The sequence below is a fragment of the Schistocerca cancellata genome, chromosome 1 (assembly GCF_023864275.1).
Source record: "Schistocerca cancellata isolate TAMUIC-IGC-003103 chromosome 1, iqSchCanc2.1, whole genome shotgun sequence".
NCBI lineage: Eukaryota > Metazoa > Arthropoda > Insecta > Orthoptera > Acrididae > Schistocerca > Schistocerca cancellata.
Window position 1 is genome coordinate 699255252 of NC_064626.1, and position 19696 is coordinate 699274947.

Below are 19696 nucleotides of genomic sequence, written 5' to 3' on the forward strand. Positions count from 1 at the left end.
CCTTCCGCAGCTTTAGAGGATGGTTCAAATGGTTCAAATGGCTCTGAGCACTATAGGACTTAACATCTATGGTCATCAGTCCCCTAGAACTTAGAACTACTTAAACCTAACTAACCTAAGGACAGCACACAACACCCAGCCATCACGAGGCAGAGAAAATCCCTGGCCCCGCCGGGAATCGAACCTGGGAACTCGGGCGTGGGAAGCGAGAACGCTATCGCACGACCACGAGATGCGGGCTTTAGAGGATGTAAAATTTCCCTGATGGATCTGTTACTCAGGAACATCCAGTGACTAGTCCACACACAAATTCACTGAGCTCTCCTGGCCGATTCCTTCTGCTGTAACTCCTTTTCTAGTAACAACACAGTACTTCCCGTCTCTTTTGTACAGAAGGGTCAATTCCGCATTACGTAGGGGGTTAGGATACTTCGGACCAGACAGTGTACTTTCCGCCCTTGTTACTCGAGTTTCCTCGCAGCTTATGACACCGCCGCGCGCTGACCATCACCGGAATCACGACTGCGTTGCATCAAGCAGACAATTCTTTGTTCTGGGAGGTCCAGATGTTGACGATAGACAGCACTTGCACGACATGGATGTCTATTCATCCCCGGTGAGCCGTGGATGGCTCATGTTATGCGTTGGATTAAACCTTCATTGCTATTCATTGTTTAGTCTCCCGCGGTTATCGCGATTATGTTGTTAACCTCTCTCTCCGCGAGTGGCAGCAGCGGTGTGTCTCGATATTCGCAACGTGTACTGTTGTGACTTGGCAAGAGAGCCAAGCCACTAGGAGGAAGCCGAAAGGCACGCGTTTAAGCTCACGCAGGCTGGCGTGAGGTCTGGAACAGGTAAAGTAATTATACTAGCAAAAAAAAGGTACGTAGCTTCTGGAATACTTAACTTTAATCCATAATTGGTGAACATCGGTCTGACGGTACATGCATCACAAGATAAATAGCAAATGATAATGGCGCCTTGCTAGGTCGTAGCAAATGACGTAGCTGAAGGCTATGCTAACTATCGTCTCGGCAAATGAGAGCGTAATTTGTCAGTGAACCATCGCTAGCAAAGTCGGCTGTACAACTGGGCGAGTGCTAGGAAGTCTCTCTAGACCTGCCGTGTGGCGGCGCTCGGTCTGCAATCACTGAAAGTGGCGACACGCGGGTCCGACGTATACTAACGGACCGCGGCCGATTTAAAGGCTACCATCTAGCAAGTGTGGTGTCTGGCGGTGACACCACATGTACTATCTTTGACCTGGCGCTTATAGTTTCCGGCTGTGCTGTGTGTGAGGAGTTGATCGGTTGGCGTGGAGCAGCGAGGAAATCTCCGTGGCGCGTAGTTTAGCCGAGGCCGCTGGCGGCGTCCACGCGGGTCGGAGTGTGTGGCGCTGTTCCCATTGCTACGAGGTCCTTGGCTCACCGATCCTTAACCCGATAGTTGAGTTTTGACTTAAGCTACCAGCAAGTCACGACAGTTCACATTGTGTCATTTGGATTTTGTTGTCGACTGTTGGCAAATTTTAGCCACCCTCCGGTGCAGTTTAACTGTACTTGGTTATTTTGAATTGAAGTGCACCAGCGGACTCTTCTGCCTTGTGACCGTTAACGTTCCGGTTTCCTGCCCTGGCCGTTGACGTAAATTCAGGTAGTGTATTTTCCTCATCGTGTTGTCGCTGTCCAGCACGGTATGTAGTTTGACAGCTCAATGTATAATTGGTTGTGGGCGCCAATACCTTCTTCGTTGTTCCATTGAACTCCCTGTTGTGTGGAGCGGAAGTTATCTTGTCGGTGGGTCCGTTGACTGCCTGTCGGTTGGGTTGTCGTCGGATTGAGAATGGTTGGCCTGACTGCCAGTCTCACCTAAACGAGCGTTAGTGCTTGAATTGCAGGCCGACCTTGGGAAACTTCTGAGCGCCGTTGGACGTACTGCCTTTCCTTATTTGTTCTTGTTGTTTGTATTTGTATGGCTTCCCAGATTTTTTTAAAATTAAGGCTCTTTTGGCCATAAGGCGTAAGATTGGGCTTTCAGCCTAATTTAAAGAACTGTTTTGAGGTAAGGCCTTTGGCCTTTTAAAAATTAATTTTCGTTTGAGTCTTAAGTGATGGGCCTTCAGCTGATTTTTAAATTAAAGTTGCTTTACTCTTAAGGTATCAGATAGTTTGGGCCTTCAGCCTCATTAAAGAATTGTTTTAAGATAAGGCCTTTTGCCTTTTAAATTTCTAATTTTGGTTTGAGTCTTAAGAGATGGGCCTTCAGCCTACTTTTAAAAAAAAATAAAAGTTGATTTGCTTTTAAGGTGTGAGATTGTTTGGGCCTTCAGTCTAATTGAAAGAACTGATTTGGAAGATAAGGCCTTCTGCCTTTTAAATTTTTGATTTTGGTTTGATTCTTAAGTTATTGGCTTTCAGCCGATTTTAAATTAAAGTGGTCTTGCCCTTAATGCATGAGATTGTATGGCGCATTCAGCCGGTAATTAAGCTCCGAAAATTAATGTTGTGTGTGTTTTTTTAAATTTTCTTGGCTCTTGTAATGTTTGGTCTAATAAATAAAGTTGTATGTTCGAGTGTAACTGACAGCCGATTATTTTGGCCCCATTCCAGAATTTAAACTACCTGTCCTGTCCTGCGGGATTAGCAGGGCGTCTCACCTGGTAATGTTCTGATTGACCCGTTATTAATAAAGGTGTTCGATACAGTTGCTGGCGTCTTCCCTCCTGGACCCCGATCTACACGACCACCGTCCAGTCCAGACTACTCGGATGGCGAGCAGCCGTGCTACACTGACCGTCGGAGGAAAGGCTTCTCAGACATCGAGTAATGGTCGTACATAACCAGGCCACTAAGAAATATAGAGAAAATTGTTGAAAATACACCAATGTATTTGTAAAATTAATATATCACCTGGTAAGACATGGTGTTCACTACTACGGTGTGGTTATAATAGAGTGTACGCCCGAAGGACACTGGGAAAATGTTTTCCATTTCTCACTATGAGTAATTATGAGTTACTTTGGAAGGTATCGCTAAATTCAAATGTTTACAAGCGAAATAAAAAAAAATGTGTTTCACCTAAGTAATTAGCTGCCTGTAACGCATTTTCTAACGTTCTTTGCGTTGATAAATTTCTATGTGTTGTGAAAGAATAAGGAAAACGTATTATTGTATTGCTATGATGTTGTAAATATTATTTGGGGCTAAGCTGTAATTTTCACTTTATAGTAGCGTGACAGATTATTCTGAATGGATGTAAAATCTATTGGCCAGTTTCCGTTAAATTACAAAATAATTTAGAAGTAGAGGAATTATATAATGCAGCAGCTATCATTTACTCTAACTGAATTTCGTTGAAACTGAAGAACAATTGGAGTTGCTCTCCAATTGTTCTATATTATACCATCGCATACTTTTGATCTACCAATAAGTTAACGATTTAAAATGATTTTATAACTAGCAGTAAGAACATTGGATTCTAATCAAACGAAGGAGAAAGCCTGTGTTATAAGTCAATACAACACATTGGTCCATTTGCGAAATGTAAACGATGATATGAAACGGAGCAATAGTATCACTTACCCTAGGATTCACTGATTTTCGGGAAGCTTTTGGCACATATTCAATGAAGTCTGTACCTGCAGCTGTTAAGAAAGAAGGCAATCAATCAGAATTTGTCTATACACTGAAAAACACATACGTAAATGCTACAGATTCCATTACACTTCATCAGAATGATATAAACTTTCACCATGGTATATTTTGTCTCGTGAAAATAGAACTAACGTGGTGACCTTTCATTTTCAATGTACGTATCTCACCGAAAGATACTGTCAGTGAAAACCGCCCTCAGAGCTCTCGTTTGATTTTAAGAAACGATTTTATGAATTTTCTTATGTGAAGAGAAATATGGGATGAAAAAAAACCAACACAAATGACTGGTGAAAGTGTCCATGAACATATCCATAGGCTATCGTATAATGCTAAGATTAGTAAAACTTTTGAAAATGTATGTAGATGTTATGGAAAGTCTACTATTTTACTGAGAAAAACAATGGTAGGAATGGACAACCATTTAGAGGTAAGCACAGTTCAGGTACCTCATCAGGAAGTGATTTACCGTTCGATAACGGTTCTACAATAACACATTTTCAGCAAGCGTATTCGATAAACATTGTTACAATTTGGAACTGTTAGGAAGTTTAGAATAAGTTGTCATACAGAGACTGATTGTAGGCTGGCAGAATACGTTTTTGGCAGAAATAAAATAAGCGTATCACAAACTTGGCACTTCACATGACTTATAGGATGTCGGATCACATGAAATGCAATTAATTTTCCTTTCAGATTGTTCAGAAATGTTACCACACGGTCACTGTCCAAAACAGAAAGATTATCCTGCAGCTCCATTACGTAGCAAGAGTAACCACGAGCCATTAGTCCTACTGGAAGATTAATGATTTATCTGCCTGTTTTCTAAAATAGCTTTTACTGTAATGAAAACCTTTGACTTATCCCTCAACTTATTTCATACTTTAACACTGTTAGTGTTGTTAAAGAAAATCTTTTAAATACCCGGTCCTTCGGTTCTGTGACTTATTCGGATCTCTTAAGCAGTGTGACCATCAATCTGTGAGCAATTGCTTGAAATTGTGTACGTTCTGATTTCGCCTTCCTAATTTATTGGTCGTCGATCACTTGTGTACTTGCTCATGTATCTGCAAACCATTGTATGAAATCCTTGGATGTTTGTCGTACGTGTCGATGTTTCGTTGTTTATACAAGCCGTTACCTAACGGTGCCTGTGGAGGCGTCTGGCGTGTCCCTTTGTGGTGCCCCCAGGAGCCTCCAGATGGAAACAGCCTCCGACCCCTCCCATCCCCCTCTCCAACTATCCCCGCCCCCTCTCCCCTCCCCACCCATCCACATCCACACCCTACTGCGGTCCTGTGGCCGACGCGTTACCTAACCTTGTTAGGCAGCTGATGGCCCGTCCTGCCGCACTATTAGCATGGCAGATGCTGTCCATCTCGCACTGCTAGTAAGCCAAACACCAAACACCGAATACAGCCGTCGACCGATCTATAAGATTCGTGTATAAAGCACATCGGAACTGCAGCCCCTACAGGCAGTCAGATTATTAGGCATAAAGGTTTTGCATCTCGATTAATCGTTTCAGTGGTGGGATGTAGATTCTACGTAGGAAGACGTCAAGATTCTACTATGATGTCGTGGTCTTTCATCGTATGACAACAGTATACTGGTAACTCAGCTAACACACATGGTGTACAAAACATAACGACGAAAGTCGCTTTCGAGTGACGTCATTGTGAGGTAACATTTTTTTTCCTTTTTTTTGAGTCATCAGTCTTCTGATGGTTTGATGCGGCCTGCCACCAATTCCTCTCCCTTGCCAACTCTTCATCTCAGAGTAGCACTTGCAACCTACGTCCCGAATTATCTCCTGGGTGTATTCCAATTTCTGTCTTCCTCTACAGTTTATTTATTTGTTTATTTTTTTTTTATCTCTAAAGCTCCCTCATGTATTAAGAGATGTCCTATCATCCTGTCCCTTCTCCTTGTCAGTGCTTTAAACATATTCCTTTCCTCTCCAACTCTGCAAAGAACATCCTCATTCCTTACCTCATCAGTCCACATAATTTTAAACATTCTTCTGTAGCACTACATATGAAATGCTTCGATTCTCTTCTGTTCCGCTTTTTCCACAGTCCATATTTCATACAATACGACGCTGTACTCCAAACGTACGTTCTCAGAAATTTCTTCCTCAAATTAAGGTCTATGATTGATACTAGTAAACTTCTCTTGGTCAGGAATGCCCTTTTTGGTAGCGCTAGTCTGCTTTTAATGTCTTCCTTGCTCCGTCCGTCACGGGTTACTTTGCTGCCTAGGTAGCATAAATCTTTAACTTCATGTACTTCGTGAACAACAATCCTGATATTAAATTTCTCACTGTTCTCATTTCTGCTACATCTCATTACTTTCGTCTTTCTTCAGTTTACTCTCAGTCCATATTCTATACTCATTAGACTGTTCATCCCATCCAGCAGATCATGTAATTGTTCTTCACTTTCACTGTGGTTAGCAATGTCATCAGCGAATCGTGTCATTGATATCCTTTCACCCTGAATTTAACTTACACTCCTGAACCTTTCTTTTATTAGCATCATTGCTTCTTCGATGTACAGGGGTCTTACACCCTTTTTAAACCGAGCACTTCGATCTTGGTCGTCCACCATTATTGTTCCCTCTAGGCTCTTGTACATATTGTAACTTACCTGTCTATCCCTGTAGCTTACCCCTATTATTCTCAGAATTTCGAACATTTCGCACAATTTTACATTGTCCAACACTTTTTCCAGGTCGATAAATCCCATGAACGTGTCTTGGTTTTCTTCTTTAATCTTGCTTCCATTATTAACCTCAATGTCAGGAAGGTCTCTTTGGTGCCTTTACCTGTCCTAAAGCCAAAACATTATCCCCTCCACTATAGTAAATCCACCAGTCGTCAATGAAACTTGGACCATGGAGGAATGGAGCGTCCTATCACAAGAAAACATTGCCAAACTCGTGGCAAGCATGGGGCACGTTGCAGAGCACGCATTGCTGTCTTATAATGACCATATCTCAACTTTGGTAATGTCCCATGCGACCATCATAAAGCGCGGTGAGTACAGGGTACTCTTACAATGTAGTACATCTACATCTACATGGATACTCTGCAAATCACATTTAAGTGCATGGCAAGGGGTTCATAGAATCACCTTGACAATTCTATATTATTCCAATCTCGTACAGCGCGCGAAAAGAACGAACACATATGTCTTTCCGTACGAGATCTGATTTTCCTTATTTTATCGTGGTGATCATTTTTCCCTATGTAGGTTGTTGTCAACAAAATATTTTCGCATTCAGAAGAGAAAGTTGGTGATTGTAATTTGGTGAGAAGATTCTGTCGCAACGAAAAGGGCTTTTCTTTTAATGATGTCCATCCCAAATCCTGTATCATTTCTGTGACACTCTCTCCCATATTTCGCGATAATACAAAACGTGCTGCCCTTCTTTGAACTTTTTCAATGTACTCCGGTAGGTCTACCTCGTATGGATCCCATACCGCGCAGCAGTATTCTAAAAACGGACGGACAAGTGTAGTGTAGGCAGTCTCCTTAGTAGATCTGTTATATTTTTTAAGTGTCCTGCAAATAAAACGCAGTGTTTGGTTAGCCTTCCCCACAACATTTTCTATGTGTTCCTACCAATTTAAGTTAATAGTAACTGTAATTCCTAGGTATTTAGTTGAATTTATGGCCTATATGTTCGACTGATTTATCGTGTAACAGAAGTTTAACGAGTTACTTTTATCACTCACGTGGATGACCTCCCAATTTTCGTTATTTAGAGTCCACTGCCAATTTTCGCACCATTCAGACATCTTTTCCAAATCGATTTGCTATTTGTTTTGCCGGCTGCGGTGGCCAAGCGGTTCTAGGCGCTTTAGTCCGGAACCGCGTGACTGCTACGGTCGCAGGTTCGAATCCTGCCTCAAGCATGGATGTGTGTGACGTCCTTAGGTTAGTTAGGTTTAAGTAGTTCTAAGTTCTAGGGGACTGATGACCTCCTTAAGTCCCATAGTGCTCAGAGCCATTTGAACCATACTTTTGCAATTTGTTTTGATCTTCTGATGACTTTATTTGTCGATAAACGACAGCGTCATATGGAAAAAACCCAAGACGGCTGCTCAGATTCTCCGAAATCGTTTATATAGGTAAGGAATAGCAAAGGGTCTATAACACTACCTTGGGGAACGACAGAAATCATTTCTGTTTTACTCGATGACTTTCCGTCAATTAGTACGAACTGTGATCTCTCTGACAAGAAATCACAAATCCAGTCACATACGTGAGACGATATTTCATAAGCACGCAATTTCACTATAAGCCTCTTCTGTGGTACAGTGTCAAAAGCCTTCTGGAAATCCAGAAATACGGAATCGATCTGAATCTCTTCTGAATAGCACACAACACTTCATACGAATAAAGAGCAAGTTGTATTTCACAAGAACCATGTTTTCTAAACCCGTATTGACTGTCTCTAAATAGACCATTTTCTTCGAGGTAATTCATAATGTTCGAACACAATATATGTTGCAGAATCCTGCTGCTTATCGACGTCAATGATATGGGCCTGTAATTAATTGGATTACTCCTACTAATTTTCTTGAATGTTGGTGTGAACTGTGCAGCTTTCCAGTCTTTGGTTACGGATCTTTCGCCAGCGACCGGTTGTATGTGATTGTCAAGTATGGAGCTAATGCATCAGCATGCTCTGAAAGGAACCTAATTGGAATACAGGTTGTATAAGAAGACTTGCTTTTATTAAGTGATTTCAGTTGCTTCACCACTCCAAGGATATTTACTTCTACGTTACTGTTGGCAGCTATTCTTGGCCCGAATTCTGGAATATTTATTTTATGAAGGCATTTCGGACGGAAGGCTGTGTTTAGTAACTCTGTTATGGTAGCACTGTCTTCGATAATATCTCCATTGCTATCGCGCAGAGAAGGGATTGATTGTTTCTTGTCGCTAACATACTTCACATACGACCTGCATCGCTTTGGATTTTCTACCAGGTTTCGAGATAAATTTTCGTTGTGGAAACATAAGGTACGTGAAATAAATGCGCAATGAGACGAACCGAAATGGCACCTTTACTCAAAAACAATGATTACACTGCAGTCACCGCACTTATTTGTCACGTGGACATTACTAAAGTATTTTTGACAAACTGCCTATTGGCTTCTGTCTCGGGTTCTTCGGCCGACGTTCATCTAATGATTTTTCTGACGTTTCGCCAGCACGAGTGGCTGTCATTGTCAAAGCTTCACCCTCCATTGCCGGTGGTGAGCCGAACTCGCGGGCGCAGACTGTATGTACCTGGCGCGCCAACGTCCGAGGGCTTCTCCGCGGTCATTTGCGGTGCGGTTCTCCTCTTGCTACCTGCGACGGTCGTTCGCTGCAGTACGGGAAACCAGGATCCGTTTACCTTAAGGCTTTCCTCTTTCTTGTTCAAACTGTTCGCGTGTTTTTGTATTTCTACAGCTTCTCTGAACAACCGCGTGTGATAATGCTTCTCTACAGCCAGAACTTCCGTGTCGGCAAATTTTATTACGTGGTCGGTCTCATTCAGTGCGTGCTCTGCCACGGCCGATTTCTCCACCTGCCCCAACCTGCAATGTCGCTTATGCTCTTTGATCCTGGTGTTGATGGATCGTCCAGTCATTCCGACATAAACTTTTCCGCATGTGCATGGTATACGGTATATTCCCGACATTACAAGTGGGTCCCTTTTCTCCTTCACCGATCTAAGACACTCTTTGATCTTCCTTGTCGGTTTGAAAATCGTCTTTACGCCATGTTTGCGCAATATACGGCCGATTCTGTCCGTCACTAGAGTTCGTTCTGCATGCTCCTGTGAGTGATGCTGTCGATCTTGTCCCAGTCGTCTCTATGCATTCTGCTACTTAGTTGATAGAAAATGTCCGGAAGCTCCGGAAGCTTCTGTGTTGCGCAGGTTTCTCTGTATGTCCGCCGGCAAAGAAGACGCCTTGATTAATCGATTCGTATTCCGTGTGATACGCTGCGTCGGATCTGCTCTTAGTTTTCGGTACGTCGTCGCATCTAATAGGTCTCGGATCTTTTGCTCATAATCTTCGGCGAAGTAAGGAACCAAAAAAAGAAATGTCGGGTACGGCCTTTCTGCCATACATTCCCAGAGTGACGGACAGAATCGGCCGTATATTGCGCAAACATGGCGTAAAGACGATTTTCAAACCGACAAGGAAGATCGAAGAGTATCTTAGATCGGCGAAGGAGAAAAGAGACCCACTTGTAATGTCGGGAATATACCATATGCCATGCACATGCGGAAAAGTTAATGTCGGAATGACTGGACGATCCATCAACACCAGGATCAAAGAGCATAAGCGACATTGCAGGTTGGGGCAGGTGGAGAAATCGGCCGTGGCAGAGCACGCACTGAATGAGACCGACCACGTAATAAAATTTGCCGACACGGAAGTTCTGGCTGTAGAGAAGCATTATCACACGCGGTTGTTCAGAGAAGCTGTAGAAATACAAAAACACGCGAACAGTTTGAACAAGAAAGAGGAAAGCCTTAAGGTAAACGGATCCTGGTTTCCCGTACTGCAGCGAACGACCGTCGCAGGTAGCAAGAGGAGAACCGCACCGCAAATGACCGCGGAGAAGCCCTCGGCCGTTGGCGCGCCCGGTACGTATAGTCTGCATCCGCGAGCTCGCCTCCAGTTCACCACTGGCAATGGAGGGTGAAGCTTTGACAATGCCAGCCACTCGTGCTGGCGAAACGTCAGAAAAATCATTAGATGAACGTCGGCCGAAGAAGACGAGACAGAAGCCAATAGGCAGTTTGTCAACAAGTGGCCACGAAAGCCTTAACAATTTTGTAAAGTATTTTTACTTTTACGCCACCCCTCGATAGTCCAGCCCCACGCTCCTGACACCATCACAAATGCTGCCACCCATGTGCGGGTGTCAACCGAACCCAATGAACTGGTCGTCGGGCAAACAGACCACACCCGACCAGTGGGCGTGCCACTGTGGTGCGTGAGATTGAGTGCCTTGCAGCAGTGTCAAATGTGCATGCTATTTTACGTATGTCCCTTCGTGCGTGTTTCTTAATGTAGCTGCCGTAATTGTCTGTGGTCGACCACTTCCATTCCTCCTGGCAGCAATGCCTGTTGTTCGGTATGCTCCCCATGCACGTGAAACAATGCGGCGTGTAGTACCAGCAGTACCAAACTCCTGGACTACAACCGTCATACTTTGTCGTACTTTCATATCTTCGACGATTCTTCTCCTTGTGAAATCATCCAGATATTGTCATTAGGCTATAGTGTGGTGAAAATAATCACCACAGTGCACCGTAACTGCTCGCTGACACACACACACAGACATAAACGCGGGCGAGCGATCACATGCACACGCACACGCACTCACACACTCATTCTGTCTTTTGCCGTCTCTTTGCCTGTCTGGTGTTGCAGATCCACACCCTTTGGGGATACAGTTACGCTCACTCTCTCACTGTGACGTACAACTTTCCATGCACGACTGGGAGATTTCTCACATTTTATTTCCACCCAATATTCAACATGTTGCGTTACTTTGTCTAGCTGGTTCTTAATTTTCACACACTACTATATATAGATAAATAAACGCTTGAGAATGGTTTTGTTAAACGTTCTCTGTTGTCTTCCTGTGATATAGAAGTGATTATGATGCAAATACTTAACTCAGATTGGATCAATAAAGTAAAAAAGGGTGGGGTTACTGGGAATTTTATATGCAACAGAGTTACTTTGGCATTTTTGTTGTACAGGACGCCGTGTGGTGTGCGGGGGGTATGGAAGAGGTGTTTGTCAGACTTTGATATACGTAAGTACTCTCAAAATCGTCAGCGTTTAACGCAGTTTCGGGTTACAGACGGACCCTCCATGACGGATGTAGTTATTCCATTTGACTGCTGCATAAGCAACAGTGGTGAGTAGGCATAAATTGAAATACTTTAGAAAGGAACACTAATACTTCAGGTGTGAAATGTGAATCATACAGAGGCGGGAAAACGTAAATAGCAAGAGAGATAGCAACAGATGCAAATCTGGAATACATGGGAGCTGCTAAATACAAGGTAGTGTAGTCCAGAAGGTTCTCTCCGCAGGCAGACGGGGGAGGCCGTCGCTAGGCCCTCTACCCCTTGACGGGTTATTCAGAAACTTCTGGGTTATGCTGCGTCTTAACACGGGTCCTGATAAGCCCTTCGGATTTGGTCCATCGATTCACCACGCACATACAGGAACGTGTAGCTGGTTGCTATACTGAATCTAAAATCCTGATAAGATAAAAGCGAATAAAAGTTATTAATTTCTTAGGTTTCATGCTGAGACTGACAGTTGTGGTTGTACAGTAATTTATTTAGAAAGGAGGTAGTGCGAAACGGACATCGCGAAGTGCGTAACTACGTAAAACAAATCTTCTAAATGCTGAGATAGGGTGGTCGGCTTTCTATGAGTTTCACATAAAAAGTAATAATTATAGCATAATTTCAGCAAACTAAACCAATAAGCAGTGTTATAATACAAAATATATATTAACTATCAGCTATCCATCCCTATGATCTCACAACAAAGTGAAGATTTGAAAGAGCTGTACTGACTAGAGTCAATACAGCAAAATCAGAGCAGTGGCAGAAAAATGTGCACCATTTTTCTGCTTCGCACTCGAAAATAGTGAATCATGTCACGTGATTTTGTATTCTTCTCCATGGAAACGCCTCTAACTTTCCCTCCACCTTATAGCAGGTATTGGTTTCAGCTGAGTAGCTTCGGTTTCGCCAGCAGCCCTTTACACTCCACGTTTGAAAGATCACAACCGCGCTGCCAGATGTCATGGCTTTGTTTTGCCTTACGAAATACTGAGTAGCGAAAATTTAATCGTATCCATGTGACTGTAAAAGCAGATAGTGGTTCTATTTCTTCAGATCGATGGAAAAATGGTCAACGTAAAATGCTTCTTTATAATATATTTCTTGCTTTCTTCCACTGTATTTGTCGTGCAGATGTACAGACTTCATCAGTAGAGATAATCCCTACCTCATTACAGCCACATTATGGGACACTAGTGCAGTTGTTTTTGAGTACCATAGACACACAGGACGGTCAGTAGTTACCAGAAAGTGAGCCGGGATAAATCGATACGGCATGTAGTAACTCGAAAGCTCACAATTGTTTCAAATCGGATACGTTTACCATCCTGTAAGTCAGTGACACAGTTTACTAGCTTTATTTCCATCTCTGTTCATAACTTCTTTCAATTTATTAAGGAATAGGCTGCAGCTTTAGATTCTGTTATCGAAAAATACAATGAGAATAATGTTTTCAAAGTTGTTGTACAGATCGAAATGTTCCACTGACAGGATCACTTCAGTTATTAATTCTTTAGCCCCTTGGTACAGTTCCTATTTATTATTGTTTTGCTGTTCTAAATTTATCTCACGGTAAAATTTACGTTTTACATGTATTCAAATAGAATTCAATAAGTTATTCACGCTCACTTGTGGCTATTAAAGCTGCAACACCATGAAAGGCAGACGATAACAAATATTACGATTAAAATTGCAGGTGGAAATGAAATTTTTCATTCGGAAGTGGAGTGTGTGCTGATACGAAACTTCGTGGCTGATTAAAACCGTGTTGCCGGACCGAGACTGGAACTCGGGTGTACACAGCTGTACTCATGCACTGCTTCGATGTGTTACAGCAGAAGACAAGGAAACAAACTGCATCTCGAACAATTACACAGGAACCCTCTCCTTACGACGTATGGTCTGTGAAATATGATCCTCCTGCAGTAAGGGTGACGAAACTTCGCACTGGTCTGTACAAGCGACTTCGATCGTAGGCCACCTGCTCCAATGTAGCAATATCTGTGTATGTCATACGATCGCCACATTGCTCGATGTCATCACGCTGACGGTATTTGTTTTCGATCTATCGGAGGAGAAGGACGTAGTAATACCTTCTCTACTGGCTGACATTAGCGAAATTTTCATAATTCGTAACTTTCCTCTGGTGGATGATACAACATAATGAGGAGGGAGATTGTTTGACTGACAAACATGAATGAGCCTAAGAAATGCAAATCTCCTTCAGACTGCAATAACTGTATGTAGTTTTTTAAACGCACCACATTGTAGTAACAAAATCCATGTCCTTCCTCCAGTTCCCGTATGAAGCGAAGTCTTCCTAGCTCTCCCAGTAAGAAACACCGTCGTAACTGTTCGTACTGTCTATTCTACTACCTCGTGTTCCAGAAGAAACCTTCGTTTAGCGCTGACCTGTCACTTTGTAGACAGTAGTTGGAGCTTCAACAACATGTTCTCATTTTCAAAAGACTGTCCTGTAGCATTAACCCCATCTTACCCTGTTTCGCAACGGGAAGAGCAGTCTCTGACTGCAACTCAGTTTCAACTTATACTGGAACGATCACATGGACAAAGCTGCAGGGAGAGCGGGACAGAGAATGAGGAACAGTTACAAAATACAGATAGAAAGTCTAAAAACCACACTGGAGTTTTGCTATATGGGGTCCTCAGTAGCAAGGTTCGAAAAATGTGACTCGTTTCAAGATATGAGAGTGCCACAAATATGATTCACCAGTGGCTGTAATGATTAAAATACAACTCCATAGGATGCAACGCAGGTATGTGGTTGAATGGAGAGAATTAATACTGAATCGCAGACTGCATTCCTACCAGAAAGTGTAACACAATAGATCTGAAAAGCCGGTGTATTGCTCATAGGATTTTGTACATTTCTTATGACTTCAGTCTAGCGTTGTATTCTTTAAGTGGTTTTCACGTAGCATACCATCTACTGTATGTGATCATTCTCAGTCAATCAGCATCCTCCCTCGTCTATAACCCAATGGATATATCGCTGAACCTCCGTTACACTGGTATCGAGACAGAATGTGTTACAAATTCTATTTGTCGGCGTGGGAAATACACTGTGATCGAAAGTATCTGGACACCTGGCTGAAAATGACATAAAAGTTCGTGGCACCATCCATCGGTAATGCTGGAATTCATCAAGCCTGATTTGCTAAGCATTCTTGCGAATCTGCGGCTCAACTCCCATATCCACATTATATATATCCCTCATCAAGAATAACGTATGTATAACGTGTGAGGTTTGTAGTTCCACACTCGAGACAGTCAATGAAACGACCAGTGGTCGATATTGCAATTCCATCACGACATAGAAGAGCACGTTCCTGAGAATGTTTTGGAGCACTACCGAAAATGCATGTACGCCTCATTAAAGTACTTCCACCAACATTTGTTGCAACAATTTGAATCTATTGGGCTAGTTCCCTGGTTGGTGATAGAATCAGAGCATTGGAATCATCTCCACGTGCTAGTTGTTGTTACTGATTGCTTACGTGTATAACAGGTAGAAGGATGTACTCGTATCCCAACGTCTTCCCTCAAGCAGCTCCCTCAATTCCTACAAAGTTCTACTCACTTACCACGATTGATCATCCTTGAACTTGAATAGCTGTGGATCTCGAAGTATTAAATGGCTTTTGGGACATCAGTACCCTTAACTGTTATTTCCTTTGATTGCCTACAATAAACCAGTTCAAACTTTTGCCTGTTTACCACATTAGGATGTGAGACATAAAATCCCTTTGTTACTAGTGCAAGCATCCTCATATTCCAGGTTGGCTTCCTAAATCTAGTACTATGTTCATCATCTCTTCCCCAGAATTTTTTGCACCATCACCTCCCTCCCCACCACTGTGATTTTCAAATCTTTTCATCCCCTCCATAGCCATTCCTTTTCTTTGGAAAAACATATTCGCGACAAATAAAGGACAATCACTTGGCTTCAGAGACGGACCCACAAACAAATACAGGTCACAGTTCTCATTATGTGTTTTCAAATACGAACCGAAATCCAAATGCTCAACCACTATCATTCTCTCTGTCTCAGTAGATAGTAGATGCTTAGTACGGACTACATTGCAAATTCTGGCAGTTTAAAATTCTTACTAGTCGAGGCATTGCTCTCCCCAAAGAGAGTCGTTCAAACAAACCACCGCAACCGATCCTGTAGCGGCTACACCAGATATAACAAGTGGTTATCACGAACTCGTCAAACATGAGAAACTGAAAGTTGACAAATTTAGCGGGCGAAGTGCCGATGTTGACGTAGACACAGTGGCAGATATAATGGCAAGTGGATAATCTGTTGTAGCAGCACCACAGGTGGCTGGGAAGCACGGGACATCTGCAGCAGGCAGCTGCCAGTGGCGTTCCAGAAGCCGGCCGGAGGCCTTGTGGCTCTTCTGCGTGCGACGTGACGGAGGCGGAGGCGGCGGCGGCTGCTGCGGCGAGCGCTGCACTCGCTGTGGACGGCGGCCTGCGCGGTCTGCCGCACCACAGCTCCACCGCACCCGCAGCCTCCGCCGCCCCCGCCAAAGCCACCCGCAGCTGTCTGACGCACGGTGACCACAGCACAGCACCCATTGCACGCGCTCTGCTGCTGCTGCTGCTGCGGCAACTGCGGCTACGGATGTTTGCGACCGAAACGGCGGTGGCTCACCTAGGCGGTAGTTCGGCTGCAGCTCATAATTCAAAACATCCTGTACTTAATCTAAAATATTCTAATCGGGCTTCCGCGAACAAATTTCGAAAGCACGGACTGTAAAATGTAATGCCAAGTATACGTCTGCCTGTAGGTAATAAAATCTGGAGATTTTTGGACAACATTGTTGTGGAGAGAAGCAGCGATTAGCATGATTAATCAATAATTCAATAACAGTATTCATCGCATTTATTATTGTTGTAATAGTGCCAACCGGTTTCAGCCCGACGTAGGGGTTATCTTCTGGGCGTTTAAAACATTGGTCGACTGCTGGTGGTGTCACTCTTGTCTAGTTTCCTGCCGTTATGTAGACAGGAGTGACACCACCAGCAGTCGACCAATGGTGTAAACGCCCAGAAGATGACCCCTATGTCGGGTTGAAACCGGTTGGCGCTATTATAACAATAATAAATGCATATATATACTAAGATGGTACCTGTTGTTTCGGACATGACGTTGCGAATGTGGGTTTCGCGGGAGGCGTGCCAGAGATAAATCCCTGCAGTCGCATTATCCTCTGTGTCCCCGGTGGCTCAGATGGATTTGTACTCGCTTCGGCGGTACACATACTAAACTTGGAACGATACAGAGAAGATTAGCATGGCCCCTGCGCAAGGATGACACGCAAAATCGTGAAGCGTCCCCCCCCCCCCCCCCAAAATAAATAAATAAATAAATAAATGGATAGAGCGTCTGTCATGTAAGCAGGAGATCCCGGGTTCGAGTCCCGGTCGGGGCACACATTTTCATCTATCCCCGTTGACGTTTATCAACGTCTGTAAGTAGCTAAGGGTGTTCATTTCATTACAATAATAAATGCGATTATGACTGTTCTTGAATTATTGAATGTCGACGAGAATGTTGTAGAAATAACGGAGACTCAAACAGAAGCAATTACTGTTGCTATTTCTAGTGGCAGGAGAGCCATGCCACCAGAAAAGTACACACTGATTCGCGGCGCTGATTTAGCTTAGGAGATGGATCGTCAGAGCGCGAAGAGCCTATCAGAGAAGTATTTACCGTGGAAGCAGGGCATTGTTGATTAGTAATCACGGAGAGGGGAAACACACTTTCAAAATGGAATTATATGAATAAAAAATGAATAGGCGAAACAAATTTGCTTTTGAGAGCAACTGCAGATTCATCCAAGGGACACAGTATGTAAACTTGTCTCCCATAAGATCAGGTCGCCTTAGTTCATTCAACGGTAGATAATGGTCAGCTGACCGCTCATCTGCGAGAGTCAGCCGAAATACTACTGCTAGATGTCAGCCAAGAAGAAGACACCGATTATCACAACATGCTGAGGAAACAGCTGACTGTTGGGTACGAAGAGTATTGGGTTGTTAATCCAGTTCATGATGAAAAGGATCTGGAGCTCCTCAGCACTTTGACAAATAATAAGCCACCACGTCCAGATCTGATTCCTGCCAAAGATGTTATTTACGCACAGCCACTGCTACCACTTCTCCTGGTCTGTTCATTGAATGTTTTGTCCAATGAAAATTCCCGAATATATTGAAATCAGCAGAAGTCATTCCGCTAATAATAATAAAGAGGGAGAATAGAGCTCCTACCAAGGAAAACACTTTAGGCCCATTTGCCTATAAAATATTATTCGTAAAATATTTGAAAAACTGCTAAATATGAGGCTTTACGTCCACAAGACCATAATAGGAAGGAATGACTCTCAATATTCCCTCAGAAAGCGAAAAATCTACTGAGACATTAACACCACGTTGCAGGTCTGGTGCAAGACTAACAGGCCCAGTAAAAAATGATTCAAATGGCTCTGAGCACTATGGGACTTAACATCTGAGGTCATTAGTCCCCTAGAACTTAGAACTACTTAAACCTAAATAACCTAAGGACATCACACACATCCACGCCGGAGGCAGGAATCGAACCTGCGACCGTAGCGGTTGCGCGGTTCCAGACTGTAGCGCCTAGAACCGTTCGGCCATCCCGGCCGGCTGAGACATTAATCTCGAACTGCTTTTGAATAGCGCAGAAGAAAAAACAGAAACTTTGGGTGTAGTTGCGTGTACTGGTAAACTCATATTAGTAATCCAAGCTAATATTAGATTACAACTAGAAATGATCGTAGAGGTTCTGCTGGACATGATTCAGGAATGGTGCATAGCAAATAAACTTCATATCGCACTTCAAAAGTCAATCTATATAATGTTAAAAACTGCAATCAAAATCTTCTAACCAGAATTAATGATGTCACACACACGGAAGTCCAACCTCTAAGTAGCTCGAAGTACACGTGATGAGAAATGAAAGTTTCATTACCACATAAATGGAAAATGTCCGAAAGTTTTGGCAATAATGAACAAACTTGTTAACATTGCACAATGAAGATTCGATGTACCACTAAAATTGTTTTCATTTTGTCATGAGGTGATACCAGCGGCGATAGTGGTTTTTGGTGCGAGTGTGTGGGCGCATAACTGAGGATAGTCACTGAGAAATTGTTTATGCCATGGGTGTAGCGTGCAGTTCTACTGCGTTGCTTGGGTACAATTGGCATGAATCACCTGACGCCTTGTAGGCTGTAGCCATCTACTGGATGAAAGAAAACGTGCCGCATAAAGTAAATTAACTACTTGGGACTCGTGAAGGTAGTCGTGTTTTCGTCAGAGAGGTTATTATAGGTTTGTGGCAGGAGAGATGGGGAGGGGTACATCTCGGAATGGATAAATAAAGGTCTTGTATGAATTTGAAGAGAATGTTATACTATTCTTCCCGTATAATAGTGGCAAGTCCAGGTAAAAATTAAGGTGGGTACTGATCACCCACTCTTCTCCACAAACTAGTCTACAAACGCTCAATAACCCTGAGATCTAGCGAGATGGCCAGGGAAGATGTGACGATTCATTCTCGTGCTCAAAAAACAAGTCCTGGCTGACGCAGGCAGTCCGAACAGTGGCCACGTCGTCTTTGAACACAAAATCCCTACTGTACAACAAACACTGTACCAAGGGATGGATCTGATCAGCCAAAATGGTCAAATAATCCTTGGCAATAATGCGACCGTGCATCACGATATGGCTGTCCATATCATGACCGAGCCCCTATCCCGTTTCACTCTTGGGACGTAAATCCAGCGAGAAGTTGAAAACGATATGAAACAAGACATATCCGTTCACCCATTGCCGGTAGTCCATGTTTATTGTCTTCAGTACCACGCTTTCCTATTATGAGAATCTGCACCGCTAATGAATGGTTTTGGAATTCGAGATCGCACTGCAATTTCCTGCTTCCAGTTCTCCCTTCATATTATCTGGTGCTGACAGGATTCACGAGTGCCAAAGTCAATACTGCACTGACTCTTACAACTGTCTTATTTTTGGTCACAATCATCTTCGCTAACCGTCTGTCACTATCAGTCAATGCACACCTTTGTTCACGTTGCGACGCAGCGAAT

General features: G+C 43.3%; 1 non-coding gene across 1 annotated transcript; it reads left to right on the forward strand.

Annotated features, from left to right (window-relative positions):
• The first annotated feature begins 16808 nt into the window (after positions 1 to 16808).
• Positions 16809 to 16915, forward strand: LOC126096959 (U6 spliceosomal RNA). The gene has a single exon (XR_007522079.1). It is a non-coding gene; the product is annotated as a U6 spliceosomal RNA (small nuclear RNA).
• Positions 16916 to 19696: the final 2781 nt, after the last annotated feature.